Source organism: Rhinoderma darwinii, chromosome 1 (genome assembly GCF_050947455.1).
Source record: "Rhinoderma darwinii isolate aRhiDar2 chromosome 1, aRhiDar2.hap1, whole genome shotgun sequence".
In the NCBI taxonomy this organism is placed as follows: Eukaryota; Metazoa; Chordata; class Amphibia; order Anura; family Rhinodermatidae; genus Rhinoderma; species Rhinoderma darwinii.
In genome coordinates, this window is record NC_134687.1 from 275809141 (window position 1) to 275821312 (window position 12172).

A 12172-nucleotide genomic window follows, 5' to 3' on the forward strand; every position below is an offset into this window, starting at 1 on the left:
CTTCAATGATTTAATCCATAGTCCTTTTTAATCGATTGTAAAACAAAATCTAAACAACATAATAAAAAGTCAACCGCACCACGGATTTCCAGACGGTCTCCCACACTGGTAATAGCAAGGCCTTAAGCTGTGTAACGTCTGCAAACTGACGAGAGCAGGTACATTCAGCTTAGAACGGCCATTGACATTAAATGCTTTAATTCATAGTCCTTTTTTATCGATTGTGAAAAAAAATCTAAACGACATAATAAAAAGTCAACCGCACCACGGATTCCCAGACAGTCTCCCACACTGGTACTAGCGAGGTCTTAAAATGTTATTCTTCTGCGATCTGACGAGAGCAGGCACTTTCAGCTTAGATCGGCCATTGACATTAAATGCTTTAATCCATAGTCCTTTTTTATCGATTGTGAAAAAAAATCTAAACGACATAATAAAAAGTCAACCGCACCATGGATTCCCAGACAGTCTCCCACACTGGTACTGGTGAGGCCTTAAGCTATGTAACTTCTGCGATCTGACGAGAGCAGGCACATTCATCTTAGAATCGCCATTGCCGTTTAATGCTTTAATACATAGTACTTTTTAATCGATTGTGAAATAAAATCTAAACGACATAATAAAGAGTCAACCGCACCACGGATTCCCAGACAGTCTCCCACACTGGTACTAGCGAGGCTTTAAGCTGTGTAACTTCTGTGTTCTGACAAGAGCAGGCACATTCAGCTTAGAATGGGCATTGACATTAAATGCTTTAATTCATAGTCCTATTTAATCAATTGTGAAAAAAATTCTGAACGACAATAAAAAGTCAACCGCACCACGGATTCCCAGACAGTCTCCCACACTGGTACTAGCGAGGTCTTAAAATATTATTCTTCTGCGATCTGACGAGAGCAGGCACTTTCAGCTTAGATCGGCCATTGACATTAAATGCTTTAATCCATAGTCATTTTTAATCGATTGTGAAAAAAAATCTAAACGACATAATAAAAAGTCAACTGCACCATGGATTCCCAGACAGTCTCCCACACTGGTACTAGCGAGTTCGTAATCTATGTAACTTCTGCGATCTGACGAGAGCAGGCAAACTCAGCTTAGAATCTCCATTGACTTTTAAAAATTTAGCCCACGGCTTTTTTTAATCGATTGTGAAACAAAATCTAAACGACAAAGCAGTAGGTCAACAGCACCATGGATTCCCAGACAGTCTCCCACACTGGTACTAGCAAGGCTTTACGCCGTGTAACTACTGAGATCTGACGAGATCAGGCACATTTAGCTTAGAATGGCCATTGACCTCTTTAGCTTTAGTCCATAGTCCTTTTTTAATCGATTGTGAAACAAAAGCTAAACGACATAATAATAAGTTAACCGCACCACGGATTCCCAGACAGTCTCCTACACTGGTACTAGCGAAGCCTTGAGCTGTGTAACTTCTGCAATCTGACAACAGCAGGCACATTAAGCTTAGAATGGCCATTGACATTAAATGCTTTAATCCATAGTCCTTTTTAATCAATTGTGAAACAAAATCTAAACGGCATAACAATAGGTCAACAGCACCATGGAATCCCACACTGGTACTAGCGAGGCCCAAAGCCATGTGAGTTTTGGAATCTGATGAGAGCAGGCACATCCAGCTTAGAATGGCCATTGACATTTAAACTTTAGTCCATAGTCCTTTTTTAATATTGTGAAACAAAATCTAAACAACAATAAAAAGTCAACAGTACCACGGATTCCCAGACAGTCTCCCACACTGGTATTAGCGAGGTCCTAAAGTGTTATTCCTCTGCGATTTGACGAGAAAAGACACATTTCAGCTTAGAATGGCATTTAACTTTTAAAGCTTTAGTCTATTTTGCTTTTTAATCGATTGTGAAACAAAATCTAAACGGCATAACAATAGGTCATCAGCACCACGTATTCCCAGACATTCTCCCACACTCGTACTAGCGAAGCCTTAAGCCGTGTAACTACTGTGATCTAACAAAAGCAGGCACATTCAGCTTAGAATGGCCATTGACATCTTTAGCGATAGTCCATAGTCCTTTTTTAATCGATTGTGAAACAAAAGCTAAACAACATAATAATAAGTCAACTGCACCACGGATTCCCAGACAGTTTCCCACACTGGTACTAGCGAGGCCTTAAGCTGTAGCGAGTCCAATCGTAACTTCTGCGATCTGAAGAGAGTAGGCACATTAAATTTAGAATGGCCATTGACATTAAATGTTATAATCCATAGTCCTTTTTAATCTATTGTGAAACAAAAATCTAAACGGCATAACAATAGTTCAACAGCACCACAGAATCCCACACAGTCTCCCACACTGGTACAATCGAGGCCTAAAGCCATGTGAGTACTGCAATCTGACGAGAGCAGGCACATTAAACTTAGAATGGCCATTGACATCTTTAGGTTTAGTCCATAGTCCTTTTTTAATCGATTGTGAAACAAAATAATAATAAGGCAGCGGCACCACTGATTCCCAGACAGTCTCCCACACTGGTACTAGCAAAGTCTTAATCTGTGTAACTTCTGCAATTTGATGAGAGCAGGCAAATTCATCTTAGAATGGCCTTTGACTTTTAAAGACTAGTCCACAGTCTTTTTTTGTCTCAAATCTGTTTTTATTTGAAATACAAATCGTAACATCATAGAAACAGGGGCACATTAGCCCAAAGTGCAAAGAAATAAAGTTACAATTTTAGTACTTGAGATTTACATTGCAAATTACAGACACTGTTATACAGGTATACATAAAAAAAATTAAAAGTATGGAAAACAGGGGGGGGGGGGGAACACACAGTGACAATACGTTTGTAAGCAGCAATTAGTATGAGGAACCATTTCCAATCAAAAAGCAATATAATGAAAAATATATATAAGCAACGAGCATATATCTAGAGGATCTACCGAATTGAAGCCCCTCCTTATGACAATATGTAAACTAGAGTGGGTGGTCTCTATTGTTCCAGAAAGAACCCACGGCTGTCATAATTTCATATATTTAACATGACTGCCCGTCTCCCACCTAGCCAACTCTTCCAATCTGGATATCTGATGCACCTTTTCAATCCATTTTCCCATAGTTGGGGGGTCAACAGATCTCCACCGAAGTGGAACCAGCAGTTTCGCCGCTGTGAGTAATATTGTTGGTAGGTTATGCCTAGAGGGTCAAAACTGCTGGGTAGGGAGCCACAGCAAAATTAATTCCAGAGTCAAGGCAATCGCACCTCCACAAATTTTGGAGATATATTCTTGTACCTCCAACCAAAAGGGTTGAATCAGATCACAGTGATACCAAATATGTGAAAGAGTACCCGTACCCCACCCACATCTCCAACAACTATCGTCTTGAGATAGTCCCATCAATTTTAATTGACATGGCGTCCTGTACCATCTGGATAATGTTTTGAATGAATTCTCTTGGATCTTTATACATCTGGAAAAACCATTTGAGCTTAAAAAAATTCTAGTAATTTCGGATTGCGTAAATTGTACTCCCAATTCCTTTTCCTAAGCAGTCAAATAACAGGGTCCCAATTCCTTTTCCCAAGCAGTCAAATAACAGGGCCTAGATGGAGCAGATTGTATCGACAACTTTTTATACATTTTAGACAATAAATCTTTAGGAAGCTTTGGGAGTATTAAGATATTTTCAAGCCAACTGGCATCCCGTATGGGGGCTACCTGTCGAGCTGCAAATCTTCCACACCAGTATTTAAAGGACATTTAGTGTAAAAACGTAGTAGGTTCCGTAGGTGTTTCTAGTAACAGCCCAGTCAACTTAGGCAAACGAGAGTTATCTTTAAAATGTGGTGAGATAAATATGTTCTGAAGATTAGTCCAAGGCACAATTAATGGTATAGGTTTGTTTTGAACATAAGCCGGTATTAAGCTCACCGGCATGAGTGGGGATGGGCCCCCATATGGCTGTGTGAGTGAGATATGTTTCCTATATACTGTGACTGTGCCCAAGAGTGTCAGGCTATAAACCTGTTGATGCAGAGGTACATCTGTAGATATAGAAGACCACCTTCTCCAAGCATATGCCATTCTATCCGTAGATGAGGTGCTGTATCTTGAGTACGAACCAATGTAATCCAACGAACTAAATGATTTGCTACATAATAAGTGGACACATCTGGAAAAGCACACCCCCCTTGCAATTTGTGTTGTTTCAACTGTGCATAAGATATTCTAGCGCGTTTATTGTTCCATATAAACCTTGTTAACTGGGAGTTTATTTGTTTGAAAAAGGCCAGTGGCTGCCGTATAGGCACCGTTTAGAGAAGATATAATATCTGTGGCAAAATATAAGTCTTGACCAAGTTCTTTCTCCCCAACCAAGAGACGTAAGGTATCTTAAGTTGAGACATCTGCTTAGATATGCGTTTCAAGAGGGGCTTATAGTTATGTAAGTACAAGTGACCTGGGTCAGGTGGAACATTTACTCCCAAATACTTGATCGTCGTGGACGGCCACTTAAAGGGTACTGGAGTTTTAAGTGAGCACTCGACTGGGAATAGTTATATTAAGGGCTTCTGATTTACTATAGTTAATCTTGAAATTAGATATTCTCCCAAAATCCTCAAGCAAATTTAGACGTTTCGGAAGTGCTTCAGTGGGGTTAGTTATGAAAAGTAATAAATCATCCGCGAATGCAGACGTGGAGTGAGTTAGTGGGCCTACATCAATCCCTTTAATCTCAGGAGTCTGAGTAATCTTTTGTATGAGTGTCTCCATTACTAATATAAAAAGCGAAGGTGAAAGAGGAAACCCCTGCCTAATACCATTCGTTATCTCAAAAGTGGAGGAGAGGGTACCGTTAATTCTTATTTTTGCATGTGGAGATTTGTAAAGTGTGAGAATTACTTCTATGAAAGGCGCAGGAAAACCAAATCGTTCTAACACCTTTGACATAAAATCCCAAGCCATCCTATCAAAGGTTTTTTCAGCATCGGTACCAAGAAGCAGCAATGGGATGTGATGTTTCCTAGCATATGCAATGACATTAATCAGCCTTGTCATATTGAATTTGCCCTCCCGCCCTGGAATAAACCCTGCTTGTTATGGTCCCACTAATTCAGGCAAGAATTTACTTATACGACTAGCTAAAAGTTTCGCCCACCACTTGACATCCGCATTCAGAAGTGATATAGGCCTATAGCTACCACAGTTCTCAGGATCCTTCCCTTCTTTATGTAGAACCGTAATGTAAGCCTCTAACATTTGTCTCGGTAAGCAGCCCCCTCTCAGAAGAGAGTTACTCAAGGATGTAAAATATGGCAACAAAATAGAAGAAAAAGTCTTAGATAGGAAGACCGTCCGGGCCTGGGCTTTTACCTCCCGGAATAAAGGACAAAACCACTGACATCTCCTCAGCTGTAAATGGAGCCACAAGAGACTCTTGTTCCTTGATGGTTAGGTGTGGTAATTTAATTGAATCTAAGAACTCTGCCATGATAACATTTTCACTTGACATGGCCGACTGAGTGGAAACGGACTCAATGTTATATAAAGAGGTATAAAAAGCATGAAATTCCAATGCAATATCTGAAGTATCTGAGATCACATTGCCTGTCCTCGTTTTTAAAGTAGAGATAAAAGTTTTTTCCCTTTGTTTCTTAACCAAGGCGGACATTATTTTGGATCCCTTATCTCCATGTGCGTAAAATTGATATCTACATTTCTGTAGGACCTTTGCCGCTTTCACATTCAAGAGACCTTTGAGCTCATTCCTGAGTCTAAGTATCTCAGGCCGTGCATTTTGTAACTGGGATTTTTTACCTAAATTTTCCAAAGCTGAGATTTGATTAATGAGCCCATCGATTTTTGCCGATCTAGCCTTTTTCAGACTAGTTCCTAATGAGATCAGTTCTCCTCTAATATAGGCTTTATGCGCCTCCCACACCATAGGTATTGGGGTCTCACGAACATCATTAAAACGAAAATATTCCTTAAGCCGTTCCTGTAAATACGTAACCTGAGTAGCGTCACCTAAGAGTGTCTCATTCAATGACCAATTCCAAGCTCTACATGGAAGTGAAGCGATGGATAGTGTGACTGAAACTGGGGCATGATCGGACACTGTGATTGTCCCAATATCTGCCGCAATTATACCAGATAAGTGTCGTTCCGTAATAAAAATCTTATCTAAACGATGGTAAGTACCATGAATGTGTGAGTAGTAGGAATAGTCCTTCTTATCCGGATTGAGTGTTCTCCAGGTATCTAAGAGGTGAAAATTAGTTAGGGCTTGTTTAATCTTCCTAATGGCCTTATGAGACAAAGCAGGCGATTTAGAGGTTGTGTCCAACTCCTTGTCTAATATGCAATTAAAATCTCCTCCCAAAACAATTAGTACTTCAGCAAATAAGTGAAGTTCATCTAATGTGTTAGATATCCATGTAACTTGGTGCACATTTGGCGTGTACAAATTCACCAGAGTCACCAACGTGTTACCTATGTGGCTCTTTACAAAAATGTATCTAGCTTTGGGATCTGCCTTGTGTGATAAAGCAGTAAAAGGAATCTGTTTACTGATGCCTATACTCGCTCCTTTAGACGCTGAGGAGTGAGTGCTATGAAACCAAAGAGGAAAATCAGAGCGTGATAAATTAGGTATATGCTGGTGTCTAAAGTGTGTTTCTTGTAAGAAGAGGATCCCTGCTCGTTCTTTCCGCAGGGTATGAAAAACCTGGTATCGTTTCTGCGGCGTATTAAGCCATCTAGTATTCAGTGAAACTATTTTGATATTCGCCATTACTTATATAAAAATGGATGGTAGCAGTGAGATTGAATACGCCATTTCACATGACACACAAAAAGGGAACAAAACAATACATAGATAGCGAATCGTAATAGACTAAGCAAATACACATCGGTAGTAATTACTCCTCTACCCTGTAGAAAGAGAGATATATATGTGCTTACGAAACTCTGAATAGAGGTAATAGAGAAATTTTGCAGTGTATCAAAGCAAATTACATAAGAAGTAACCATGTATACTGAAAAGACCCTGGTTAATAGCATAGTTCAATAACAATACTTACAAGGCAAACAAGCCCTGGTGAGAACAAATGCACTCTTCAAAAAGTAAAGCATGCATCCTAATTACACTAGAACGTAATAACATTCTGTCTATAAAATAGAAATTATTTAAAGTCAGGTACAGGATAAGATAAATCCACATTAGAGATTCAGAACAGACCTGCAATATGACAACAGCATCTGAAACATTGGACATTAATGACATGTCAACTTACGTGACCCAGCACAATTTCAGAAAGTCCCAAACACAGAATTAAGCATATTTTGCAGGAGAAAAACCATATTCCTCACGTATCTAACAAAGACACAAATGGAAAGTTCATGACGTTGAAGGAGAAGCAGTATAGCCTTCCAATCTTCTCCTAGGCGATTTCCCCTTAGTTGCAGTCTTCCATTCACCCCGCTGTGGCAGAGCTGGGAAAGGGGTTTGAAGGTAAATCGGTAGCCATAAGGGTATATTCAAGGGCGGAATGGCTAGCCTTTGCCACAAAGATCCCAGATCATCCGGATGTCTGATAGTAATCTGTTTACCATTACACATGGTTGATAGACCAAAGGGGTACAGCCACCTAAACGGAACTTTCCTCTCTCTCAATACATCAGTTAACGGTTTTAACAATCTCCGCTTGGTCAGCGTGCTGGTTGCTAGGTCCAGGAAGAAAAGAACCGTAGTCCCCTCAAAGACCACCTTGGACGCCTCTCTAGCTTTCTGCAGTAATGCGGCCGTATCCACAAAGCTCAAAAGACCGCATATCACATCTCGTGGTGGATCCGATAACGCCGGCTTTGGGCGTAAAGCTCTATGAATTCTCTCAATAGTAATTTTATTCGCTCTGTCATCTCCAAGTAATCCAGAAAACATAGTCATGGCTGCACTCTGTAAGGCGTCATTAGCTATACTTTCAGGTAGACCCCTTATCCGAATGTTCTTCCTGCGACTGTGATTTTCTTGGTCTTCTAACATAAGAAGAGCGTTATTCAGGTGATCCTGTTGTGCTAAAATATTCAGCTGAGCAACTTCACTATGAGACAAAATGGAGAACTGTGTATTTTCCAAACACTCCACTCTACCGCCAATATGCTTCAACTCCACTTTTATGTCTGAAAGTTCTTTTAAAACAGGAGACAACACTTGTGCCAAGCAGCGTCTCAGAAACGACTTAGAGAGCTGACAAGTATCAGTATCCATGTTCCTGTCAGAAGTATTGCTGCCCTCATCAGAGTCATCAGCCGGATCAATCTGAGCAGAGTCATCAGAAACATTTAAAGGCCTACTCGCTGGTGAAGCTTCCAGCTTCTTCCTCAGAAATTTATCAAGTTCTTGCTGACTATTGCGACGTTTAGGAGTACTGGGAGTAGCCTTGATATTATCTTTAGAAGGTTTAACCATTGTTCTATGCAATGTAATGTTCAGGTGAGTAAGAATGCAAGTATCCCACCAGAGCAGATGCTCTTTAAAACAGCATTGGTATTACAATTATATCCTGTTCAGAAATGCTAATTCCTCAGATAATGCAATCCTCAGGGTAATTTTAAAAGGCAGTCTATTTGTGTACTGAACTTGGTTGTGCAGCAAAAAAAATTAGAGCTATGGTCTTCCAAAGTGTGGTGCAAGGCCCTAGAATCCTGAGGCCTAGCAATGGATGTAAAGGCAGTCTAATCAGGGGACTATTGTATGGCACTTACTCAGTAGTTTGAGAACGCTGAGGTGCTTTAAGATCTCCTCCACCGTGTATCACTCTGTGGATCCCTGCAGTTCAAGTAGCTGCTGCTGCCCAGTGCACAGGACAAGGTTTCCTGTCTCCAGGACTGTGTCCCTTGAATGCCGGAACACCCACACCACAGCACAACTGCCGGGTTGGACCCAAACTCAAGGCCGCGGTTCCACGTGGACTAGGACGCAACTCGTCCTACCACTTCCTGCCGTCTGATCCGTGCCAAAGTCCACCAAAGGGAGCGGCAGTTATCCTGGATGACCTCCTGTGAATATGCCAGGTAAGAATCAGAGATTCCCGGCGGATTCCTGCAGATTTTAGGCAGAAATCCTGCAGCAAAATCTCCACACATCTGCTTCTCTCAGTGTCCAAGCCACGCCCCCCACAGTCTTTTTTTAATCGATTGTAAAACAAAATTTAAACGACAAAGCGTTAGGTCAACAGCACCACGGATTCCCAGACAGTCTCCTACACTGGTACTAGCGAGGTCTTAAAGTGTTATTCTTCTGCGATTTGATGAGAAAAGGCACATTTCAGCTTAGAATGGCCATTAACTTTTAAAGCTTTAGTCTATTTTCCTTTTTAATCGATTGTGAAACAAAATCTAAACGGCATAACAATAGGTCAACAGAACGACGGATTCCCAGACAGTCTCCCAAACTGGTACTTGCAAGGCCTTAAAGAGGCTCTGTCACCAGATTTTGCAACCCCTATCTGCTATTGCAGCAGATCGGCGCTGCAATGTAGATTACAGTAACGTTTTTATTTTTAAAAAACGAGCATTTATGGCCAAGTTATGACCATTTTTGTAGTTATGCAAATGAGGCTTGCAAAAGTCCAAGTGGGTGTGTTTAAAAGTAAAAGTCCAAGTGGGCGTGTATTATGTGCGTACATCGGGGCGTTTTTAATACTTTTACTAGCTGGGCGCTCTGAAGAGAAGTATCATCCACTTCTCTTCAGAACGCCCAGCTTCTGGCAGATCACGCTGTGACGTCACTCACAAGTCCTGCATCGTGTCAGACGAGCGAGGACACATCGGCACCAGAGGCTACAGATGATTCTGCAGCAGCATCGGCGTTAGCAGGTAAGTCGATGTAGCTACTTACCTGCAAACGCTGATGCTGCTGCAGAATCAACTGTAGCCTCTGGTGCCGATGTGTCCGACACGATGCAGGACCTGTGAGTGACGTCACAGATCTGCACTGCCAGAAGCTGGGCGTTCTGAAGAGAAGTGGATGATACTTCTCATCAGAACGCCCAGCTAGTAAAAGTATTAAAAACGCCCCGATGTACGCACATAATACACACCCACTTGGACTTTTACTTTTCAACATGCCCAGTTGTACTTTTGCAAGCCTCATTTGCATAACTACAAAAATGGTCATAACTTGGCCAAAAATGCTCGTTTTTTTTAAAATAAAAACGTTACTGTAATCTACATTGCAGCGCCTATCTGCTGCAATAGCAGATAGGGGTTGCAAAATCTGGTGACAGAGCCTCTTTAAACTGTGTAATTACTGCAATCTAAGGAGAGCAAGCACATTCAGCTTAGAATGGCCATTGACATTAAATGCCTTAATTCAAAGTCCTTTTTAATCGATTGTGAAACAAAATCTAAACAGCATAACAACAGGACCACGTATTCCCAGACAGTCTCCCACAATGGTACTAGCGAGGCCTTAAAGAGGCTCTGTCACCAGATTTTGCAACCCCTATCTGCTATTGCAGCAGATAGGCGCTGCAATGTAGATTACAGTAAAGTTTTTATTTTTAAAAAACGAGCATTTTTGGCCAAGTTATGACCATTTTTGTATTTATGCAAATGAGGCTTGCAAAAGTACAACTGGGCGTGTTGAAAAGTAAAAGTACAACTGGGCGTGTATTATGTGCGTACATCGGGGCGTGTTTACTACTTTTAGTAGCTGGGCTTTCTGACGAGAAGTATCATCCACTTCTCTTCACAACGCCCAGCTTCTGGCAGTGCAGACACAGCCGTGTTCTCGAGAGATCACGCTGTGTCGTCACTCACAGGTCCTGCATCGTGTCAGACGAGCCGGCACCAGAGGCTACAGATGATTCTGCAGCAGCATCGGCGTTTGCAGGTAAATCGATGTAGCTACTTACCTGCAAACGCTGATGCTGCTGCAGAATCAACTGTAGCCTCTGGTGCTGACACGATGCAGGACCTGTGAGTGACGTCACAGATCTGCACTGCCAGAAGCTGGGCGTTCTGAAGAGAAGTGGATGATACTTCTCATCAGAACGCCCAGCTAGTAAAAGTAGTAAACACGCCCCGATGTACGCACATAATACACGCCCAGTTGTACTTTTGCAAGCCTCATTTGCATAAATACAAAAATGGCCATAACTTGGCCAAAAATGCTTGTTTTTTAAAAATAAAAACGTTACTGTAATCTACATTGCAGCGCCTATCTGCTGCAATAGCAGATAGGGGTTGCAAAATCTGGTGACAGAGCCTCTTTAAGCTGTGTAACTACTGTGATCTGATGAGAGCAGGCATATTCAGCTTAGAATGGCCATTGACATTAAATGCTTTAATCCAGAGTCCTTTTTAATCGATTGTGAAGCAAAATCTAAACAGCATAACAACAGGACCACGGTTTCCCAGACAGTCTCCCACACTCGTACTAGCAAGGCCTTAAGCTGTGTAACTTATGTGATCTGACAACAGCAGGCACATTCAGCTTAGAATGGCCATTGCCATTAAATATTTTAATCCATAGTCCTTTTTAATCGATTGTGAAACAAAATCTAAACGCCATAGCAATAGGTCAGAAGCACCACGGAATCCCTCACACTGGTACTAGCGAGGCCCAATGTCATGTGAGTATTGGAATCTGACGAGAGCAGGCACATCAAGCTTAGAATGGCCATTGACATTTAAATTTTAGTCCATTGTCCTTTTTGAATAGATTGTGAAACAAAATCTAAACTACATAATAAAAATTCAACTGCACCACAGCTTCCCAGACAGTCTCCCACATTGGTACTACCGAGGCCTCAAGCCGTGTAACTACCGCGATCTGACGAGAGCAGGCACATTCAGCTTAGAATGGCCATTGACATCTTTATCTTTAGTCTTTAGTCTTTAGTCTTTAGTCCATAGTCCTTTTTTAATCGATTGTGAAACAAAATAATAATAAATCAACAGCACCACGGACTCCCAGACAGTCTCCCACATTGGTACTAACAAGGCCTTAAGCTGTGCAACTTCTGCAATCTGACGAGAGCAGGCAGATTCAGCATAGAATGGCCATTGACATTAAAACCTTTAATCCATAGTCCTTTTTTAATCAATTGTGAAACAAAATCTAAACAGCAAACAATAAGCCTACAGTACCACGGATTCCCAAATAGCCTCCCACACTGCTAC

At 41.4% G+C, this 12172-nt stretch overlaps 2 pseudogenes; both read right to left on the reverse strand.

The window, feature by feature from the left end:
- Nucleotides 1–1181: 1181 nt before the first annotated feature.
- On the reverse strand, nt 1182–1300 carry LOC142700610 (5S ribosomal RNA; annotated as a pseudogene).
- Nucleotides 1301–11744: 10444 nt separating this feature from the next.
- On the reverse strand, nt 11745–11863 carry LOC142710361 (5S ribosomal RNA; annotated as a pseudogene).
- Between the last annotated feature and the right edge of the window lie 309 nt (nt 11864–12172).